Genomic DNA, 22672 nt, shown 5'->3' on the forward strand with positions numbered 1-22672 from the left:
GGAGCCGGTGATGCCATCCAACCACCTCATCCTTTGTCATCCCCTTCTCCTCCTGCCCTCAATCTTTCCCAACATCAGGGTCTTTTCAAATGAGTCAGCTCTTTGCATCAGGTGACCAAAGTATTGGAGTTTCAGCTTCAACATCAGTCCCGCCAATGAACACCCAGGACTGATCTCCTTTAGGATGAACTGGCTGGATCTCCTTGCAGTCCAAGGGACTCTCAAGAGTCTTCTCCAACACCACAGTTCAAAAGCATCAGTTCTTCAGTGCTCAGCTTTCTTTACAGTCCAACTCTCACATCCATACATGACCACTGGAAAAACCATAGCCTTGACTAGATGGACCTTTGTTGGCAAAGTAATGTCTCTGCTTTTTAATATGCTATCTAGGTTGGTCATAACTTTCCTTCCAACGAGTAAGCGTCTTTTCATTTCATGGCTGCAATCACCATCTGCAGTGATTTTGGAGCCCAGAAAAATAAAGTCAGCCACTGTTTCCAATGTTGCCCCATCTATTTGCCATGAAGTGATGGGACTGGATGCCATGATCTTAGTTTTCTGAATGCTGAGCTTTAAGCCAACTTTTTCACTCTCCTCTTTCACATTCATCAAGAGGTTCTTTAGTTCTTCTTCACTTTCTGCCATTAGGGTGGTATCATCTGCATATCTGAGGTTATTGATATTTCTCCTGGCAATCTTGTTTCCAGGTTGTGCTTCCTCCAGCCCAGCGTTTCTCATGATGTACTCTGCATATAAGTTAAATAAGCAGGGTGACAATATACAGCCTTGTTGTACTCCTTTTTTCTATTTGTAACCAGTCTGTTGTTCAATGTCCAGTTCTAACTGTTGCTTCCTACCTGCATACAGGCTTCTAAAGAGGCAGGTCAGGTGGTCTGGTATTCCCATCTTTTTCAGAATTTTCCACAGTTTAATGTGATCCACACAGTCAAAGGCTTTGGCATAGTCAATAAAGCAGAAATAGATGTTTTTCTGGAACTCTTTTGCTTTTTTGATGATCCAGTGGATGTTGGCAATTTGATCTCTGGTTCCTCCTCCTTTTCTAAAACCAGCTTAAACATCTGGAAGTTCGCGGTTCACATATTGCTGAAGCCTGGCTTGGAGAATTTTGAGCATTACTTTACTAGCGTGTAAGATGAGTGCAGTTGTGCAGTAGTTTGAGCATTCTTTGGCATTGCCTTTCAAGTCTATTTTATTTAGTGAGTTACCGTGGCAATGGTCTGTTGGAAGAAGACAGTTCTACTTACAAAGTTTTTTGTTTTAGGAATTTGCCTGACTCCCATAGTGTGGGAAACTCAGTGCTTAATAATCCCTAAGATCTTGGTGCCCGGATTTTCTGAATTTTTAAAATTTACCTTCGGGCCTTGAAAGGGACCATGATAGATATAAACACAGGTCCTGGTTTCTATGAATATTTTACAGTAATAATAAGTATTATTGTTTATGATAATGATTGTAAAAGTGATCAATTACATTCAGAGAAAGAAGCAAGAATAAAATATTATTTATTAATATTCTCTCCCCAACAAGGTAGTGATTATTAGCTTCATTTTACATATGAATAAACTGAGGCTTAAAGTTGAATACCTAGGTTTGTCTGACTGCAAAAGCCACACTCAGAACCACTCTGCTGTACAGTTTCTAAACATTGTCACGTGATTTCCCATGGCCATTACATTTATTTTTAATGATTTGCATTTTGAAGAAAGCACACTTTTTGAGGTGTTATGATTTTTATTTATTTTTTCATTTCTGGGCTATGTGGCATATGGAATCTAACATTTCCCAGCCAGGGATTAAACCTATTCCCCCTGTAGTGGAAGCACAGAGTCTTAACCATTGGACCACCATTATCATTGAACACTGTGACTACTATGACAGAGAAGTTGCCCCAAATCTGGTATAGGAAGGAATCTTTGTATATGATGTAATTTGTTACCTCTATTTTTGGAAGAAATGAACATTCCCGTAAAATGCTTAAGTAATTTTCTGCTAAATATTAATGGAACAAAATCTTGTTCTAGGAAACCTGTCCCGTATCTATACTGCTGACTGACACTCAAAAATCTAGCATCTTTAGCAAGCATTCTTTTCTTGTATATTTCCCTGTAACATTTTCCTATAAAGAATACATTTTTGATCACCTCACTAGAGGCTTTTGCCCTTGCACCAAGATTGTAATAAACTGTGACAATGCCCATAATTAAATAGCCTGAAGGGTTTCGATGAACACTCTAGACTCACATCTCTGTTGTGGAACCTAGCTTTATTATAAATCCCATGGGTAAGGATTCCTTCAACTGCCTATTGCTTACCAACCCCTTGCCAGCTTCTCCATTGTCTTCCCCACTGCACAGTGATTTCTGTTCCCAACTGATGGAGACCAAGAGACATGGAGATGGCTTAGTCTTTGCCTGTATTGGAAATTTGTCTTGGAACATGTTTTTCCTTAAATGATTCTGAACCACATCTCAACTGCTAAGCGAATTTTTTTCAGAAAAGATGTCATGAGAGGGATGACTCATGAGGATAAGTTTAACTGCCCAAGATCTAGGCTGGAAAGAAGAGAGGTGCATTGGGAGATAAAACCTCAGCTAATCTCTAAGGTCTAATCTGGCTATCAACAGAAACTGCCTCACCAAATCCTGAACACAAGAGAGCAGCCTCTTTGGAGTTTAAGTGAGACATGATTAGGATAAGTAAAAGGAGATACTGTACTTCCTGGGTAGACAGTGAGTGGAAAGAAATATTAAGAAGTTAAAAATATTTTGATACATTCACAGATGAAAAAGTCATGATTAAAGGACCTTGAAATGCTTGGGAATGTTGTTCCTGTTAATATGGTAATCAGGGATAAATTACATCCCCAATGTATTGTTGAAGATGCTGTTGGACTAAATAGATCATTAATCCAATCCAGAAAAGTTATCATTTCCTGTTTTTGTTTTGGTTGGAGGGGGTTTGTTTTCATCATTTTGATAAAAATTATAGAGAAAGAAGCATATTACTTATTTAGCATATTGCTAAATTTCCAGTGATAAAGGTAGCAGGGCAGTTGACCATGAAGAAGGCTCAAACAGCGTTATATATCATTCCCTAAGGTCCTCGGCATCAATAAAGCTGAAAAGTACGGTGTCTCAGAGATCAGACTTGAGAATCTGAATCCCACCCAGCTCTATTATGTGCCAGACTTGAATTTTTCAGCAAGTAATTTCATCTCATTCAGCCTGTTTCCTCTTAAAGAAAGTGGAAACACCTTTTCCACAGTGTATGTGAAGCTATCTACTTCTGTTTTGTTTTTCTTTGTATCAATTTCTCCTGTTTTTTTTTTTAGTAATAATTTTCCTATAGAAAATAACCTCCCCGTAACTTTGGTCCAAATAGTTCAAGTAAGATTGAACTCACGGAAGGAGCTCAAAGGGTCAGCAGGTTAACACAGACCTGGCAATGAGAAAACCCATGTTTCAGTGGTGGACATGTGACCCGAACCAGGCAAATTAGAATCAATTCTGGGACTTTTGCTGAGGTTGTTAGGGAATTCCTCTGGGGTTGTGTATTAGTCAGCTGGGCTGCCATGACAAAATACCATAAACTGGACAACTTAACAACAGAGATTTATTTCTCACAGTTGTAGAGGCTGAGATTTCTAACATCAAGATGCTTGTAGGATCGGTTTCTGGTGAACATTCTTCCTGGCTTGTAGGTGGTTGCCTCCTCTCTGTGTCCCCCTATGGTGGAGAGCACAAGTTTTCTGGTGTCTTCTTCTCTTATAAAGACACCAATCCAATCAGATTAGGGCTCCAACCATACAACCTCATTTAACCTTAACTACCTCCTAAAGGCCCTATTTCCAGTATAGTCACATTGAGGGCTGGGACTTCAACATATGAGTTTAGTTGCGAGTGATACAAATCAGTTCACAGCAGGTTTGTTTTGCTGATAAGATGTAAACATGGAGCTAATGGCATTCATCTCATAATTACACAAAGACATCCTGAGAATAAGGCAATTTAGAAGGAAGTGGAGCAGAGAGAAAAAAAAGTGTCTGGATGATATCATTGAGGCTGTGTCATGTCTTTAGCTAACTATGTTCCAGAATTTTAGAGCTGCATTTTTTCCATTTGCAATCCAAAGATTCTTGACTAATAGTGAGTTGTTGGGAAGAGACAATGAGATTGCACTTATGAAATACTTAACACATTACCTGGAGGAGAGTAAGTGCTCAGTAAATACTAGCTGTTACTATTACTATCAGTGATTGCATCAGTGACAGACTCAATTGATTTTGGATTTTTCTGAGACATCTAATGGAAATTTGGAACAATTTAATCACCTGAAAAATGTTGTGAGGGTAATTTAGAGAACTATAAGTTTTGTGGAAATTCATTTTTGAAGGGCAGAGGGTGGTTGGACAGATTGCTCTCAGCAAAAAAGAAACAGCCATAGCAGCACACAACTCATAACTTTTAGACAATGTGATTTGTCTTTCCAATGACTTGAAGGAAAGGTCAGTAGAAATATTTTAAAATGAAGAGCTGAAGTTACAGAAGATGATTACTTTTGGCCCTCAAATCAATTCAACAATGTATGAGCAGAAGGGAAAGGAAAAGAAATAGAAAAATATATAAAGATTCAACAAACTATTTAGCTGTTTGAACAAACACGGATCAAAACTAGTGGACTGATGGTTTGGTTTTCATACTTGGTGGGATATTACATTGATGAAGAAAACAACTCATGACATCACATTTATGATTGACTTTCATTAACATCACTAGATTTACTTTTTTTTAATGGCAGAAAATATTCTTAGTATTTTGCTTATGGAAATACTTTTTCTATACAGATCTCCTAAGGAATTCTATATGCCATTTAAAATTTGAATTTTGAACATTGTATTTTAAGTTCAAATTGATTTTTCTCTCTCTCTCTTCCTCTACCTCTCCTCTCCCTATCCCCACCCCCGCCCCTTACAGGGGAAAATGTTAAAAAAAAGATTCTGATATTTTTATCTAGAGCTTAAATAACTCTACAGTGCTTAGAGATATTAACAAGATGGCTGTCTTCACCAAGTAAGGAAACCCTAGCAAAATGTGTGTGTATATCAAGGTGGTGTAAGACATTTCCAGAGCAATGAAAATATTTAGTGATGTGTAGGGGTGTAGAACCTGGAATTATAATTTTTAGAAATGACTCATTCCCTAACATGCTCTGTCAAAATGTAGAAGACCCAGGGCTTTAGAACAGTCTCTAGTTTTCATAATCTCAAAAATTAAGAAAATAAGTACAAATCCTAAAATATTTTGCCATTTCAAGGGGCGAGGAAATAGAAAACATACAAATAAAATATCTAGACAGTACAGGGATATATTATTCTGTATCTTCATTTAACAATTTTTGATATAAAGCAAAAAGTCTTGTTTTGTCTTTAGCTCCCTGTTTGATATATAAGGATTTTCAGCAATGTGATCTGGATTCATTTTTGGTGTTGCCACTGGCAAGGACAGACTCTTTTTTAGAGACACACATTTTGGAGCATCTTGAGTTTAAAAAGCCACTGTAGAATTGGGTCACTGACATCCAGTTGCCTAACTCCTTGAGATCAGAACTAGAATGGCCCAGATGAAATGTTTTTGTGTCCTTCTCAAAACTTTCATGAGGGTAAACATATGATTTTACTTTCTATTTAGTCCACTAGTAGAAAATAAGGGAAAAGTTTGCTTTAAAGTTCATAATGCTATACTTGTTCAGTGTGCTAAATTTGTTCAAAATTTGATATGCAATAATTCTGAAATGGATGCTTCCCACATTTATCTTCCTATCAGTCAGTTCAGTTCCATCACTCAGTCGTGTCTGACTCTTTGTGACCCCATGGAATGCAGCACGCCAGGCTTCCCTGTCCATCACCAACTCCCGGAGCTTGCTCAAACTCATGTCCATCGAGTCGGTGGTATGTGATACTAAAAAAAAGAAAGAAAAAAGTCTATTAAAAATGGTGGCAAGGGTGGTTCCTTGTCTTCAATCACTGGGAGAGGATTTCTATAACACCTCAATATGTCCCGAACAATGTTAAGATAGAGGGCATAGAATGATGTGGAAGACAAGCACCATCCTCTTACCCTAATAGAGCTTCCTGTTTAGTCAAGGAGACAGGTCAAAAATACAAGGGCCTAGAGAATAAAAGAAAGGGATTTAAGTTAGTGAAATGATAAGTTGGTGAAATTTGTGACAGACCAAAAAGATGTACTGAATAAATCTCTTCAAGTTTAATATAAAAGAAAACGCTCTTTGGACCATGGAATATACCTTTCTATAGGCACTTTAGAATTATACACCATTCAAAATTCCTACATTAAAGGAAAATTTCATAAATAATTTTGTAGGTGGGAAAGAGAAAAAAACTATCAAGAATAATGTCATGGTTTGTGCATGAGTCGGAAAAGAATTTCTAGTCATGAGGCAGAATGAGAAGAGAATAGAGTTTATTAGAGTGGGAGATGCTGTTAAAATAGTGGGCTGATCAAGGGAGAGGCAACACTTTCATGGGCTAGTAGCCAATTTTTCTAGCCTCAAGACAAAGACAATTCCTGCTGGAAGGCTGGAATTAGGTGATTGGTTAGGATGCTACAGGGTAGGTATTTTTACCTAATATAGGATCAGGGAGCTGACTGGTTTAGGTCTTTTCCAGTGAGGTTGCTCCTCACATCAGGTGGCCCAAGTATTGGAGCTTCAGCCTCAACATCAGTCCTTCCAATGAATATTTAGGGTTGATTTCCTTTAGGATTGACTGGTTTGATTTCCTTACTGTCCAAGGACTCTCAAGAGTCTTCTCCAGCACCACAGTTCTAAAGCATCAATTCTTTGGCACTCAGCCTTCCTTATAATCATGCTCTCATATCCATACATGACTACTGGAAAAACCATACCTTTGACCATACATACTTTTGTCAGCAAAGTAATGTCTCTGCTTTTTAATACATTGTCTAGGTTTGTAATATCTTTTCTTCCAAGGAGCAAGCATCTTTTAATTTCATGGCTTCAGTCACCATGCATAGTATTTTGGAGTCCAAGAAAATAAAATCTGTCACTGCTTCCACTTTTTCCCATATATTTGCCATGAAGTGATGGGATTGGATGCCATGATCTTAGTTTTCGAATGTTGAGTTTTAAGCCAGCTTTTACACTTTTCTCTTTCACCTTCATCAAGAGGCTCTTTATTTCCTCTTCCTTTCTGTCATTAGAGTGGTATCATCTGCATATCTGAGATTGTTGATATTTCTCCTGGCAATCTTGATTCCAGCTTCTGATTCATCCAGCCTGGAATTTCACATGATATACTCTGCATATAAGATAAATAAGCAGAGTGGCTTTGGTGTAGGGCTATACAAATAGCCCAAGATGTCATGAGGAAGTGGCTCCTCACTATAATTTCTGAGGAAGTTACAAGTTATCAGTGACCTGAAAGATTAGTAGGAGTTAGGCAATAAAGATTGGGGAGAGAAGATTTACATTGAATGCAACAGTAGCACTGATTGTGGGATGGGAAATAGCAAGTGATGAACTGAAGGGGCCAATGTGAGATTGAATAGGCTGTCTTGAGAATTTTAAATTTGTCCTAAAACAAATAGAAAATCAGTAAAGGATTTTAAACAAAGTGATTTAAGCATATGTATTTTTTTTGTAGGAATACCCTAGATGGAGTGTGTAGAATTGAATAGAGAGAAGTCAAGATTGGATGTGTCAGGGACAGTTAGGATGCTATTACAGTGGTTCAGGTGAGATGGACTGGGCTTGGACCATATGGTTGATGGTTGAAATGGAAAGATGATTTATCACTTGAAATTAGGAGTAGCCTTGACCAAAAACTTTGTATTATAGCAGCTTGGGCAGATAAAATGTTTATTTCTTGCTCACATAACTGAACTATGCACATAGTCTGCATAGAATTAGATTGGTGGTTTTACAATCACCAATACCAGGGACTAGATCCTTCTATCTTGTTTTCCAGCATGTAGTCTCTACCTCTTTGTCCAAGATTGTTGCTCTGATTCCAGCTTTGTTGTTTTTATTACAGCTAACATGAATGAGGAAGGGGAGAAAAGGGTATGTCCCCTCCTTTTATGGGCATTTATAGAAATTATACATGATACTTTTAGTTATAGATCATTGGAGAGAACTTAGTCATATGGCCCCATGTGGTTGCAAGAAGTGTAGGGAAAGAAAATGGTTATTATAGGACTAAAGGTCTAGTTGAAAACATGGGATTTTATGACTAAAGACAAATGGGACAATGAACAATAGAGACAACTAATATCTTCTGCCCAGAAGTAGACACAGTTGAGATATGTTTTGGAGGTCAAATTAGCAGGATTTGATGATTAATTTAATTCAGGGAAGGTGAGGAAAAGAGAAGGAAGACAACTGAGTTCAACTTTCCTGACATAATCAATGGGATAAGTGGTAGCATATTTTTGAATATGAAGAAATGAAAGAAGGGGCAAGTTTAAGGCAAGAAACTAGACTTAGTTAACCTCTAGGAGCTTGTCTACTCTGTCTTCAATCCTGGAGGGAAGCAATTTATCAGTTTGCTGTTGCTGTTGTGATGTCCTCTATGACCATATAGGTGTGTTTGTGTCAGCATGTATATAATCTGTGTGTACACAAAGTTACTTAGACTCATGTAGATGCACACACATTTCTAATTTTATTTTTATGCAGTGGTGTTGTTCAAATATCACACCATTATAAATCTTAAATTTTTCATTTAATGTATCTTAGAGATATTTCCATATAAGTGTATGAGTGAGGGTGTGCATGCTTAGTCATGTCCGACTCTTTGTGACCCTATGGACTGTAACCCACCAGTTCCTCTGTCCATAGGGTTTTCCAGGCAAGAATACTGGAGTGGGTTGCCATTTCCTTCTCCAATAAGTGTATGAAGGGGTACCTGAGTATTTTTAACCATCACAGAATATTGTATGGTATAGCTATGCCATAATTTAACCAGTCCCTTCTCCAATAAGTGTATGAAGGGGTACCTTAGTATTTTTAACCATCACAGAATATTGTGTGGTATAGCTATGCCATAATTTAACCAGTCCCTGAGTTGTTTCTAGTTGTTTCCTATTATGAAAAATGCTGAAATGCTGTAATACATGTCCTTACACATGTCATTACCACATGATTGAATATAATTGTAGGCTAAATTCCTTTAAGTAAAATTGTTGGGTACAAAGGCACATGCATTTGAAATTTGCATTTGCCTATTTCACTTCATGGAAGTTTTAGCAATTTATACTCCCACCAGCAGTACATTAGAGTGTTTTCCTACACTCTTGTCAACTGAATGTGTTAAACTTTCTGAACTTTGCCAAGCATATGGCTTAAAAAATTGTACTTAGATTTGGTTTCATTTTGCATTTTTCTTACTATGAGTGAGATCAAATATGTCAAAAGTTTAAAAATCAGTTTTATTTCCTTTTCTCAATATGTCTTCAATTTTCTAATTGATTTGAAAGAATTAGTGATATATTGAAGAGATTATCTATTATGTTTTGCAAATATTTTCCTCATTTTATTCTTTTATTGCTTATATTTTCCTCATAGTAAATTCCTTTCTGTGAATTAAGTTAGATGATTATTTTTTAATTGAAATATAATTACCTATAACATTATATTAGTTTCAGCTGTATAACACAATGATTTTAATATATGCATATATTGCAAAATGATCCTCACATTATGTCTAGTTAACATCCCTCACCACATATATTTACAACTTTTTTCTTGTGATAGAACTTTGAAGATCCACTCTCTTAGTGACTTTCAGATAGACAGCACAATGTTATTAGCTATAGTCACCATACTGTACATTACATCCCCAGGACCCATTTATTTTATAACTAGAAATTTGAACCTATCGACACCCTTAATCTATTTTAGCCACCTGTTCCTGTCCCTGTCAACTGTCACTCTGTCCTCTGTATCCATGAGGTTTTTTTCTTTAGAGTCCGTATATGAGATCATACTATTTGTTTTTCTCTGATTTATTTCACTTAATGCAATGCCCTCAGTGGGGCTTCCCAGGTGGCGCTAGTGGTAAAGAACCTGCCTGCCATTGCAGGAGACAAAAGAGATGCGGGTTTGATCTTTGGGTTGGGAAGCTCCTCTGGAGAAAGGCATGGCAATCCACTCCAGTATTCTTGCCTGGAGAAGCCCATGAAAAGAAGAGCCTGGAAGGCTACAGTCCATAGGGTTGCAAAGAGTCGGACACGACTGAAGCAACTTAGTATGCACTCACTCAATGTCCTCAACATCTATCCATATTGTTGAAAAATGGCAGGATTTCCTTCTTTTTATGGCTGAATATTATTCTATTTATCATTAATGGTGTCTTACTTCCCTTGTGGCTCAGATGGTAAAGCGTCTGCCTACAATGTGGGAGACCCGGGTTCTATCCCTGGGTCGGGAAGATCCTCTGGAGAAGGAAATGGCAACCCACTCCAGTACTCTTGCCTGGAAAATCCCATGGAGGGAGGAGCGTGGTAGGCTACAGTCCATGGGGTCACAAAGAGTCGGACACGACTGAGCAACTTCACTTGGTCACTTGGCTTCTTACTACATAGGTTCAATATAAGTACTTTTTGGTGCTTTGACCTTTATTTTCCTTAGCTTACATAATTTTATGAAACATGCTCACACCACACATACTATTTAGGTATTTGCTTTTAATCACATATAATAATGGAAATCCTTCTATATCATTCAATATTTTTAAAAATCATTTTTAATGGTTGTATGTATGATTTTGTCCTTTCAAGGTACAGTAATTTAACCAATCCCCTTACTCTTATTTAGGTTATTTCCATCTTTAAAAACCACTGTTTAGCTACACATTCATGGTAATTCATTAGGATAAGGTCTCAAAATAAAACTTGTATGTGTAGCACAAAAGCCTCTCCTGTTACTTTGTGGCCTCAGGCGGCTCCACCGGACTCCTTGGGTCTCAGGTCTCAGAGCGGTCAGTCAGTCAGTCAGTTCAATTGCTCAGTCATGTCCAACTCTTTGCAACCCCATGAATCGCAGCACGCCAGCCCTCCTTGTTCATCACCAACTCCCAGAGTTTACTCAAACTCATCCCCATTGAGTTGGTGATGCCATCCAGCCATCTCATCCTCTGTCATCCCCTTCTCCTCCTGCCCCCAATCCCTCCCAGCATCAGGGTCTTTTCCAATGAGTCAACTCTTCACATGAGGTGGCCAAACTTTTGGAGTTTCAGCTTCAGCATCAGTCCCACCAATGAACACCCAGGACTGATCTCCTTTAGGATGGACTGGTTGAATCTCGTTGCAGTCCAAGGGACTCTCAAGAGTCTTCTCCAACACCACAGTTCAAAAGCATCAGTTCTTCAGTGCTCAGCTTTCTTTACAGTCCAACTCTCACATCCATACATGACCACTGGAAAAACCATAGCCTTGACTAGATGGACCTTTGTTGGCAAAGTAATGTCTCTGCTTTTTAATATGCTATCTAGGTTGGTCATAACTTTCCTTCCAACGAGTAAGCGTCTTTTCATTTCATGGCTGCAATCACCATCTGCAGTGATTTTGGAGCCCAAGAAAATAAAGTCAGCCACTGTTTCCACTGTTTCCCCATCTATTTGCCATGAAGTGATGGGACCAGATGCCATGATCTTAGTTTTCTGAATGTTGAACTTTAAGCCAACTTTTTCACTCAGAGAAGTAGTTCCAGGCATTTCCTGGAGGGCATGGGGACGATGCTGGAGGGCAATAGGCACTCTGCAGCCCCTCCCTCCCCTCGCGCCCAGCACAGCCCTTAGGGATGTTGGTACCTTACCAAACCGCCATCTCCAAAGCCAGTCAGAATTTGAATTTCTTCTAGAAAAAAATCAGATTTTGCTGGAGAAGAATTGGTTCTTTATTTGGGTATGTACTTTGCAAATCCCTGGTGGCTCAGATAGTAAAGAATCCCCCTGCAATGTGGGAAACCTGGGTTGGATCCCTGGGTTGGGAAGACCCCCTGGAGAAGGAAATGGCAATCCACTCCAGTATTCTTGCCTGGAGAATCCCCATGGACAGACGAGCCTGGTGGGCTACAGTCCACGGGGTCGCAAAAAGTCGGACACTACTGAGCGACTGACCACACTTTGTAAATTATACAATACCGGACTCTTTCCTCCGGCCCCCACCCACCCTCCATTCTCCTATTAGTGCATATAAAATATATTCCTAGTAGTTCAGCTTATCTCGTAGCATATTTAAGGGGAGTGTGATTTGTCTAGAAAAGGAATGGACATCCCCCAAAGATAAAGTGAACAATGAGATTTCATGTCCTCATTTGGGAAGCCATTTAGGGTGTCAGCTGCAGTCATCTTAGGGGAAAGCTAGATTTTGCAATTGCAGGTTAAATATGCCTATTAGAGGCCTAGGACTGAGTAGGGTACCAGTTTGACAGTGCTGGTTTTGTATGGTGTGGCCTGACCTAAGCTGGAACTACATTTATTTTATGGTTACATGTTAGAGTTGGCAAGAGGGAGATGTGCAAGATTTAGGAGGTGAAAGTGAAGTGGCAGCTGTGCCTGCAGTTGGGGTTGGCTGCAGAGGCAGAGGCAGATGTGCTAGTGGGTCCTAGTTTGTTCCTGTTCTTCTGTTTTGCCTCTAGATTTTTCTGCCCAGTCTGCCCTCCTGGCCTACAGGAGCCCCAAGTCCCCCATCAGATACAGGGCAGCAGCTTTCCTTGGCCTTCTTCACCAGCTCCCATCTGTGTCCCACTCTTGCAGCTAAACGTGCTCTTCCCCAGATTTTCCTGCAAGTTCTGAGTTTCCCCTCATACCTCTCCTCACAGTGTTGGGAGGGCTCAACAGGGGCTTTTCTCTGCTCCTTTCCCTCCTCAGTCTGGGCTTTCCTTCCTCATCTCCGCCCATTGTTGTGTAAGTTCTCATTCTGTAAATTACTAGACCATTAACTTAAGTTAAGCATAGTGTCTGTTTTTATAACAACTGTAGACCCAGTGCCTGGCACCTAGAAGATATTCAATAAACATTTGTTGAATTTGTAAAGGATGTAATACATGTGCTTGACCCATAATTAGCACTCAATGAATAATTTGCAATTGTTTATCCAATACTGTTACCCAATAGAATTGAAGAGGACTCTTCCTCATGGGCCTTGGTTCTTGGTAAGGACACAGAGAAGAATCTGAGATCTTACCCATGGCAAAAACAAGTTTATTGAAGAAAGAACAGAAAGAACACCCCCAGGGAGAGGTGGGATAAGCCATGAGAAGTTGGAATGATGAGGTAAGGGGTTTTCAACACAGGGCTTTTACATGTTCATCTAGGAGGGCATGGACTGACAGTTTTGATTGACAGTTGCAAGTTACATAACGCTGGTCTCTATTACACATATCCTTCCCATAATTCAATCTGTTATAATCAGATGTATATATATAGAATTTTTATGAACCCTTAATGGGCTCCTGGCTGCCTAAGTTCCCTTGAAGACACAGCTGTGTGTCAAGGGTGCATGTCCCTGATTTGGAAAAGTCTCTGTGGTTATTTTGTAGGATATCTGTGAGTGCTCCTGGGCAGCACTGGTGAGTGTCTGGGATGGGATTTTCCAGATCAGCTTGACATTTTTTCAGCTAGGCCACTTCTCATTGCTCTTGCCTTACTTCCTACCTAATAGTGAAAGTGTGAAAGTGTTAGTCGCTCAGGCAGTCGTTTCTGACTCTTTGTGACCCCATGGACTGTAGTCTGCCAGGCTCCTCTGTCCTGGAATTCTCCAGGTAAGAATACTGGAGTGGGTAGTCATTCCCTTCTCCAGGGGATCTTTCCAATCCAGGGATTCAACCTGGATCTCCTGCTTTGCAGTCAGATTCTTTACTGACTGAGCAATCAGGGAAGCCCATTCTCAAATGAGACTGTGTGGCCTGAGACAGAAGGTACATAAGCAACTTGCTTTCACTATCTGGCTTAAAAGCTTATTAGGGAAAACTACTTTTTAAAGTGTTTTCATTGGCATTTGAGGATCTCTGGACCTCTAAACTCAATCCAGTCCCTGGGAAGCCCCAAATTACCTATAGATAGGGTGGTCTGAAAAATTTTGGCTTGCACCTCACTGCCCAATGATACCTTCATCATAACTCTTTCCTGCTTTTCCTAGATTTTTTTTTCCTTTAATATGTTAAGGTCAGCAGAATTGTCTTTCCCTACTTGTATAAGGTCATGTGGACTTCTTTAAACATTGTTTTATATGTAACTAAGCATTTATTCTTAGTTACTCATTGGAAATAACTATTCTGACTCATTGGAAAAGACCCTGATGCTGGGAAAGATTGAGGGCAGGAGAAGAAGGGGACGACAGAGGATGAGATGGTTGGATGGCATCATCGACTCGATGGACATGAGTTTGAGCAAACTCTGAGAGTGAAGGATAGGGAAGCCTGGCACGCTGCAGTCCATGGGGTCACAAAGAGTCGAACATGACTGAGCAACTGAACAACAACAAACTATTTTTTCACTTCTGAGAGAACTGTTTTCTTTGATTTTGTTTTGACTCAGTATCTTTTCCCCTTATTTATGTAAAAAAAATATAGCTCAACCATCCATGGATGAGTGTACAGCATTGTGCTATGAACATATTGTTGTTGGAAAATTGTTAAGGACTTCAAAGAATCCATGAAACAAACACATGGGATTTTTGTTTAAAGTATCTTTAATAGTAATTTCTCATTTTGTTACTAATTTCTCATTTAAATGCTTTCCTCTCTGCAGTCACCCTCTGTGTTTTTTCATAATGCAAGCTAGCACTCTGTTCTAGTCTTTATCACTACTGATTCTCACTCCCCAAAGACAACAACTTACATCTCATTGAGGCTTCCAGTGTGGGTTATTTTCAAATATCTTTTTATGTTGATTTCTAACATAGTTCCACAGTGATAAGAGAACAGATTCTGTATGACTTCAATATCTTGAGACCATGAAGTATTTTCACTTTGTTTTATGTCCCTGGATATGGTCAAGTGTCTCCTAGTTTACAGTCTATGGGAACTTGAATAGACTTTGTATCCTGCTGTTGTGTGAAAATTGTATAAATCTTAATTATGTTGAATTGGTCCACAGTGTTTTTCAGGTCTACTAGATCCTTCTACTTCTCTATATATTTATTAATTTTTGAGAGTTTTATTTTGAAACTCCAACCAAAAATGCTTATCTACTTAAAAAATAAATATAGTGGAATTGTATATAACCTTGTTCTGTATTTTTCAGGTCTTCTGTAAAGGTGTTATCATACTTTCATAATTAAAAAAATAAAAATTAAAAAATAAAAATATAAAACAAAATGCACAAAAAGAAGAATTCATGAAAGGCATAGTCAGTTTTGGGGGAGGGTAATTTTCTGCTAATAGACTTTAAAATATCTTCAAGGCTTTTCATATACTATATCTAACCTAATATATACCACTTTAACAAGTCATAATAGTTAGGAGAAGGGGACGACAGAGGATGAGATGGCTGGATGCCATCACCGACTCGATGGGCATGAGTTTGAGTAAACTCCGGGAGTTGGTGATGGACAGGGAGGCCTGGCGTGCTGCGATTCATGGGGTCCCAAAGAGTCGGACACGACTGAGTGACTGAACTGAACTGAATAGTTATTCATAAAATATTATATTTATTCTCTTGATTCTCTTGTTTTACTCTTTTCTCAGTGTTTTATTATGGAGAGCTCATATTTATATCCTGTTTTATATTCTCCCATACAGACTATAACATAATGGTTGTATCTGGCACTTCTGTTCGATTAGACTTAGCATTTTTCACTTTCCTCATTTTCATTCATTTTCTTCTTTTTGAAGTATTTCTCATCATCTTGTTAGAATTTCACTTTGACCTTAGAGTCTACTCTATCTCTTTAATGTCCCACAAGCACATTTCATGGGTTTTAAGTGTTCTAATGTGCAAATCCATTTTTGCACTTTCTAAACCTTTTCAAATTTAATACATACTCAGAAAAATAGAAAATTCTTCGAGTAAGTATATTAACACTTAGCAATGCTTATAGTTCCTTTAATTTAACTTCATTAAAGTAGCATATGTTCTCCATCATGGAGTAAAAAAGTTAATGTCATAATGCAAGCTAGCACTCTGTTCTAGTCTTTATTACTACTGATTCTCACTCCCCAAAGACAACAACTAACATCTCTTTTAACTGTTTCCTCTTTTAGCTTCACATTTCTTTAACATGTCTGTAATACTATTTATTTTTTAAAGTGTAGATGATTTACAGTGTTGTGTTATTTTCAGGTATACAGCAAAGTGAATTAGATATATTTATATATGTAGATATATGTATGTGTGTATACACACATACATGTATCTTTTGCAGATTCTTTTCCACTATAGGTTATTATAATGTATTGAATATATTTCCTTATGCTATAGAGTAGGTCCTTGTGGTTTATCTGTTTTATATACAGTACTGTATATCTGCTAATTCCAAACTCTTAATTTATCCCTTCCTCCCTGCTCCCCTTTCCCCTTTGGTAACCATAAATTTGTTTTCTGTGTCTGTGAGTCTATTTCTGTTCTGTGTATAAGTTCACTTGTCTAATACTATTTCTTAATAGTTCAATGTATTTCTTTTCTCTTTCCTTCCTACTGTTGAAGATGAATTGACTTTCTTACAATTGGGCACATATCCCCTTTTCCAATCTTCCTAATCTAGAAATATTTCATTTTCAGTGCTTATTTTGACACTGTATGATTCACAGCTGATTTAGTATAGATTAAGATTACATCTCCTTTCTTATAGAATTGTCTTCTGTTTACTGTGTATTGTGTTTTCTTTGCTTAATGACTCCGATTTTCCACCCACCTGATCCGCCACAGGTCCCTGATGCCTCCCATCCAGAGCTTCCCAGGGCCTGCAGCCCAGAAGAGCTTAGCTTGCTCACTCTTTGCCACTGCTGGTTAGGTTCTGGCTTCCTCACATTTGCCAACAAGTTGCTACTCATTCACACACAACACATTCTTCCAAACTGTTATTGCTATTGTCTTCCTGCCACTTCTGCTTATCCTTGTGTTTTGACCTTGTAAATTATTCCTTTTACTATCATTGTAGGACTTACCAGGAGGGAAGTGAAGGTAAGTGTCCTTGTTTGTTTTTTGATGATTAGTGTGAAATGTCTCATAAAATTCCTATACACATTTTTACACACTATTTAATGCTCATATAGTGTCCTAGAATCCTTATAGCAAAGTAGCTGTTTGGCCATGCATATAAGCATGTGCATGCACGCGTGTGTGTGTATGTGTGTGTGTGTGTATTGAGGCAAAGAGGGCATCAAATGGTAGTTGAGCCTTAATTGTATGCTATTACTCTCTCTATTTAAATTGCAAATTTAATCTCTCTAGCTCATTTTTCCCCCTTATATGTTATAAATAGTTTAATTTTTTAAATCTATTCTTTCATACACTGGCATTAAATCTGTGTCAAAACAAGTTCCTTTCCAGGAGTGAATAGAACCTGTCTTTCTTGGAACTTAAAAATAATTTTTCAAAATACAGCAGACCTTTTTCTTCTTTTTGTTAAACATGCTTGTGCCCCACTTACACACAATAGGAAGAACTAAACTTTAAAAACTATGGAAAAATTTAAAGTATAAAATTTGTCATAGCTCTAGATATCAGGATATAAGACATCTAAAATCATTTCTATTTTTATTACCTCATTTACTTATATTAAAGTTCTCTCATATAAGTCCATTTATGCCTGTTAGTCTAAACTAATAGAATCAACAGATGTTAAGTACCAATAACATTTAAATACATACATTTTTTATTCTAGAATTTCTTGGAGACAAGTGATAGAAACTCATCTCAAATTAACTGAAACCAAAATGGCAATTAATTTGTATAAATACTTGGGAATTCTGAGTTTATTTAGCTCTAGGTATAGCTGGATTAAAGTGGGTATTAAAAAATATTGTCAGGGTTCTAGCATTTCTTTCTCTTCTCTTTCTCTCTGTCTGCGTATACCCCTATCTATATATGTATATGTCGTTGTTGTTTGGTCGCAAAGTCGTGTCTAACTCTTTGTGACCTACCAGGCTCCTCTGTCCAGGGGATTTCCCAGGCAAGAATACTGTAGTGTGTTGCCATTTCCTCCTCCAGGGGATCTTCCTGACCCAAGAATCAAACCTGTGTCTCCTGCAGGCAGATTCTTTACTGCTGAGCCACCAAGGAAGCCATATGTGTATGAAGGTATATCTATTTTACAATAAATATTTTTATCATGTTGCCAATATTATTCAAACAAATATCCAAATGAATGTTAATCATTTAAGATAGTTTTTTAGGAGGCTCAAACACAAATGGAACATTTGTATACTTTTTCTTTTGAATTTCCTTCTGAATTAAAGCCACAGAAGGAAATCAGTCTGGCAATTTTATAATCATTGAACTTTCACTGGTTCCCATATGATATTTGTTTTATGGACACTTGTGTATTGCACCTGCAGTCCCTTGGATGTTTAGGCTCTGAGTAAACAGCTGTGTGTTCTCACCGGCTTTGCCTGTGTTTATCTTCCAGAGCATCGTGCCTTCACACTGGATGGAGGAGAAGAGGAGTCCCTGGCAGGATCAGGGCTCCCAGGAGACACTGGGCCTGGCTGAGGTCTGGTCGAGGTAGGTGAGCATGGCCTCAGCTCAGAGCAGCCGCTTCTGGGGTCCCTGGATGGAGGATCTGGAGGCAATGCTTCTGGAGGCCATGGAGACAAGGGGCCCATGGGGGTAGGGAAGCCACCCTTCCTACCCACAAGTCCCACTGCCTGCACAGCGGCGGGTCCTGGTTTGGCTGCACTGGCAGCTGCTCCATCATCATCCCCTGGCTGTCTGGGGCCCTCCGCCCTGTCCCCTGATCCTCCCCCAGATCTGCCTTCCTCCTCTGAGTATTCTTAGTAGCAGTTAGAGGTGGGGATGTGCTGCTTGCAGTTGGCGGGCACCCTATCCCCACACCTGGGGGGAGGGAAGGAGAGCTGTTGTTAGATCGGCTGAGGGCTGAGGCTTCAGGGTGACTGGGCAGCCCTCCAGCTCGAATCTCTTATAACCCAGGAGTGATATTGGAACATGACTTCCTATTTCTGGCCTATCAGTGAGTCCTGGATCTCCATCTCCAGGTGTAACCATGGATGCCATGAAGTCAGTCTGCCCAGAGTCCTTGTGGCTCCATGTAGAGCTTTAGTTGCTCATATCCATGACTCACAATAATCCACGGATCCTTCACAATCTGCTCTAAACTCTCTCTCTTGACGGGATCGAGAATGGGAAATTTCTCTAGCAGATTTTCACGTTCCTTTCACAAGAATGGAATGTGACGTGTTCTGCTCAGAACCTGCATCTACAGCTTCTTGAGTTTCCATCCTTGGAAAGGTCAGAATCCATTGCACTGTGGACAGGATGACTTCCTATGATTCTTCCCTGGAAGAGTTCTGGGGCAGCCTGAGGGGGACCACCCCAGAAGATGTCCAGCTTGTTGTAAAAAGTGAATTTGTTGCTGAAGCCAAAGTCTGATGTTCGTGTTCGCATCCAAGAGCAGGTTTTCTGCTTGTAAGTCTCTGTAGCACCCTCCTGGTGACCAGTCACACAGAGCACTCTACCGGTGGACCCTGCCTTCAGCCTCTCTGCTTTCCTACTGCCCTGAGCCACGGGTGCTCACACACCTCTCCTCCACTAGCATCCTCCGAACATGAGTCAAAGTTTCAGCATCTTTAAATGTAGAAGTTGCAGCTGTGAGTTGAGGAAACATGCCATCTACTCTTTTTAAGTCAATAATCCACTGTGCTCTGTGTGCCTCTTATTTGGCTTGGGATGAGGGAGTAAGGGCATCTGGGTGTTGTCACCAGTGGCTCAGAGGAGGAAACCAAGACACCCGTGCACGATTTTTTAAAGAACGTTTTATTGACAGTATAGATACAGAAAAGTGCACAAATCATGTGTGCTGCTTGGTGACTGTTTACAGATTAAACTCAACTTAAAGAGCATTCAGATCAAGAAACAGGATGTCATCAGCTCCCCTCCCCTCACCCCCCACAAACCCCTTTCCAGTCGCTTTCTCCACAGTGATAACCACTGCTGTGTCTTCTAACAGCACAGATTAGGTTTGCTTGTTTTTGAACTCTACATAACTGGAATCACACAGTGTTAGACTCATTGTGTCTGCTTCCTTTGTTCGATGTTTTTATGAGATTCATTTCTTTCATTTGCTCTTCTAAATGCTGAAGAGTAACCCATTGTTTGTCCATTTTGCTGTCCCTGGGCATTGGATAGGTCTTGGCTCAGTTTGGGCTGTTAAGAAGAGTGCTGCTCTGAACGTCCCTCTCCTGTGTTCCGTGAACCTTTATGGCTTTCTGTTGGGTATACACCTGCAAATGGGATGGATTGCTTAAGAGGGCTACAGTACAGTTTTTGGTTTTAGCAGACACTGCAATTTATACCAATTTACACACCTGCCAATATTAGCCCTTTAATTTTAATCTTTCTCTGGGTGTGGAGGTGTAGTATTGTGGTTTTAATTTGCATTTCCCTGATGCCTAATAAAGTAGAACACTTTCATATGCCTACTGGCCCTTTTCTTTTCTGTGAAATGCCCAGTCAAGTCTTTTGCCTATTTTTCTTTTGGGTTGCCTGTATTTTTCTTATTGGTTTGTAGGTATTCTTCTTCTTCTTCTTCTTTTTAATATTTATTTGGCTGTGCCTGGTCTTATTTGCATCACTTGGGATCTTCAATCTTCCCTGCGTCATGCAGGATCTTTAGTTGCAGCATGTGGGATCTAGTTTCTTGACCAGGGATTGAACCCAGGCCCCCTACATTGGGAGTGCAGAGTCTTAGACATTGGACTACCAGGGAAGTCCTAGTTGGTAGGCATCCTTAAATGGTTTGGTATGAATTGTTTGTTGGATTTGGCCCTGGATATACATTTCCTCTCCTCCCCACCCATCCCTGTTTAACTCTCTGATGTCACCTCCCACTGCTCATTCCTTCCCCGAAGCTGGACCGCCTTCTTCCTTGAATATGCCCTGCCAGGCACATTCCCACCTCATGCTCTGCTCTAGCTCCTGCTTATGCCTGGGCTCTCCTCTCCCTGGATCCACAGAACCCTCTCCCTCACCTCCTGCAAGTATTTGCTCCAGTGTTACCTTCTTAGTGAAGCCTTCCCTGATTTACATCTTTGGTCTTATAAGGTGTGTTACAAGAGCTATCTGCCACCCTCAATCCATTGTTTGCTTTCTTTTTTAAAACTTTGCATTATGTAAAAATTTAAACATACACAGAACTAAAAAGATTAGTATAAAGGCCTTTTCTCACATATCTAATATCCAACAGCTATAATTATCAACAGTGTTGCAATCTTATTTTATCCATAAATACTTCAGTCTACATTTTTAATAGGTGCATTTTTAATATGTAATACTGATCCATATTCAAATTTCCCATTTGTCTCAAAAATGTTTTGTTACATTTGATGTGTTTGAATAAAGCTCTAAATAAGATGTACTTGTTTTTACCTTTTTCCATAACAATTTGCTTGTTATGGAATATATTTATCAAATATATCAAAATGTATATATTTTGCTTACTTATTGATTATTTTTCTGTCCCTCTCCCATTAGAATATCTATTCCACGTGAGCAGCGATTTTTGTCTGTTTTGTTCTTTGTTGTACCTCTAGCACCGAGAACAGTTCCTAGCACTAAGTAGACATAAAATAAATGTTTGGAGAAGGAATGAGTGAATATGTTGGCAAGATGGATGTAATAGTGCAAGGGGTATGCTGTGTCAACTTGGTGAGATCTGTTATTTTCCCTCTCTAAAACTTCGGGCAACTTCTCTGAGCCTCAGATTTTCTCATCTGTGAAAAGGGACTGATAACACCAACTTTTCAGGGTTATTTTGAGAATTAGACAAGACTGAGTGCGCAGCGCCTCACACTCTCTGTGTGGCTACTAGTTTTATTTTTCACTGTAACTGCCTTTGTTAGCCATATCTGTAAGGCACAAGCAGATGAAAGGACTGCAGTGGCAAACTTAGCCTTGCCCAAACAGAGGTCTGACCTTTGTCCCTGGCTCCTAGGAGGTAACAGCTAAACCCCTTGGGATTTTCTGAGTGATAGGAATGTCTTTTTTATTTAGTGTCACACTGGATAGTATGCTATTGAAGTGTCTCCTGGTGCACCCTTTGGGCCCCTTGATATCTGCCCTGCTGAGATGAGGGAGAGAGCTGAATGCTGAGTTCAACCACATGGCCAATCAGTTAATTATGCCTTCATGTGAAGTATCTATAAAAACTCTGATCAGTGAAGACTGGGTGAGCTTCCCTGTTGGCCATGCTCCATTCATACTGTCACACATCAGTAATGGGAGGATAATATGTCTTGAGGGCAAAGAAAATTTATGTTTGGAAAATTCCCAGACTCTTCCCTATGTGTCTCTTCATTTGGCTAATTTTAATATTCATTGTTTCCCTATAATAAACTATAACCGTGAGTCTAAGCTTTCAGTTAGTTTTGTGAGTCCTTTCAATATATGATCAAGTCTGAGGGTGGCTTTGGAAACTCCCTGAATTTCAGTTTG

Source organism: Cervus elaphus, chromosome 15 (assembly GCF_910594005.1).
Source record: "Cervus elaphus chromosome 15, mCerEla1.1, whole genome shotgun sequence".
In the NCBI taxonomy this organism is placed as follows: domain Eukaryota; kingdom Metazoa; phylum Chordata; class Mammalia; order Artiodactyla; family Cervidae; genus Cervus; species Cervus elaphus.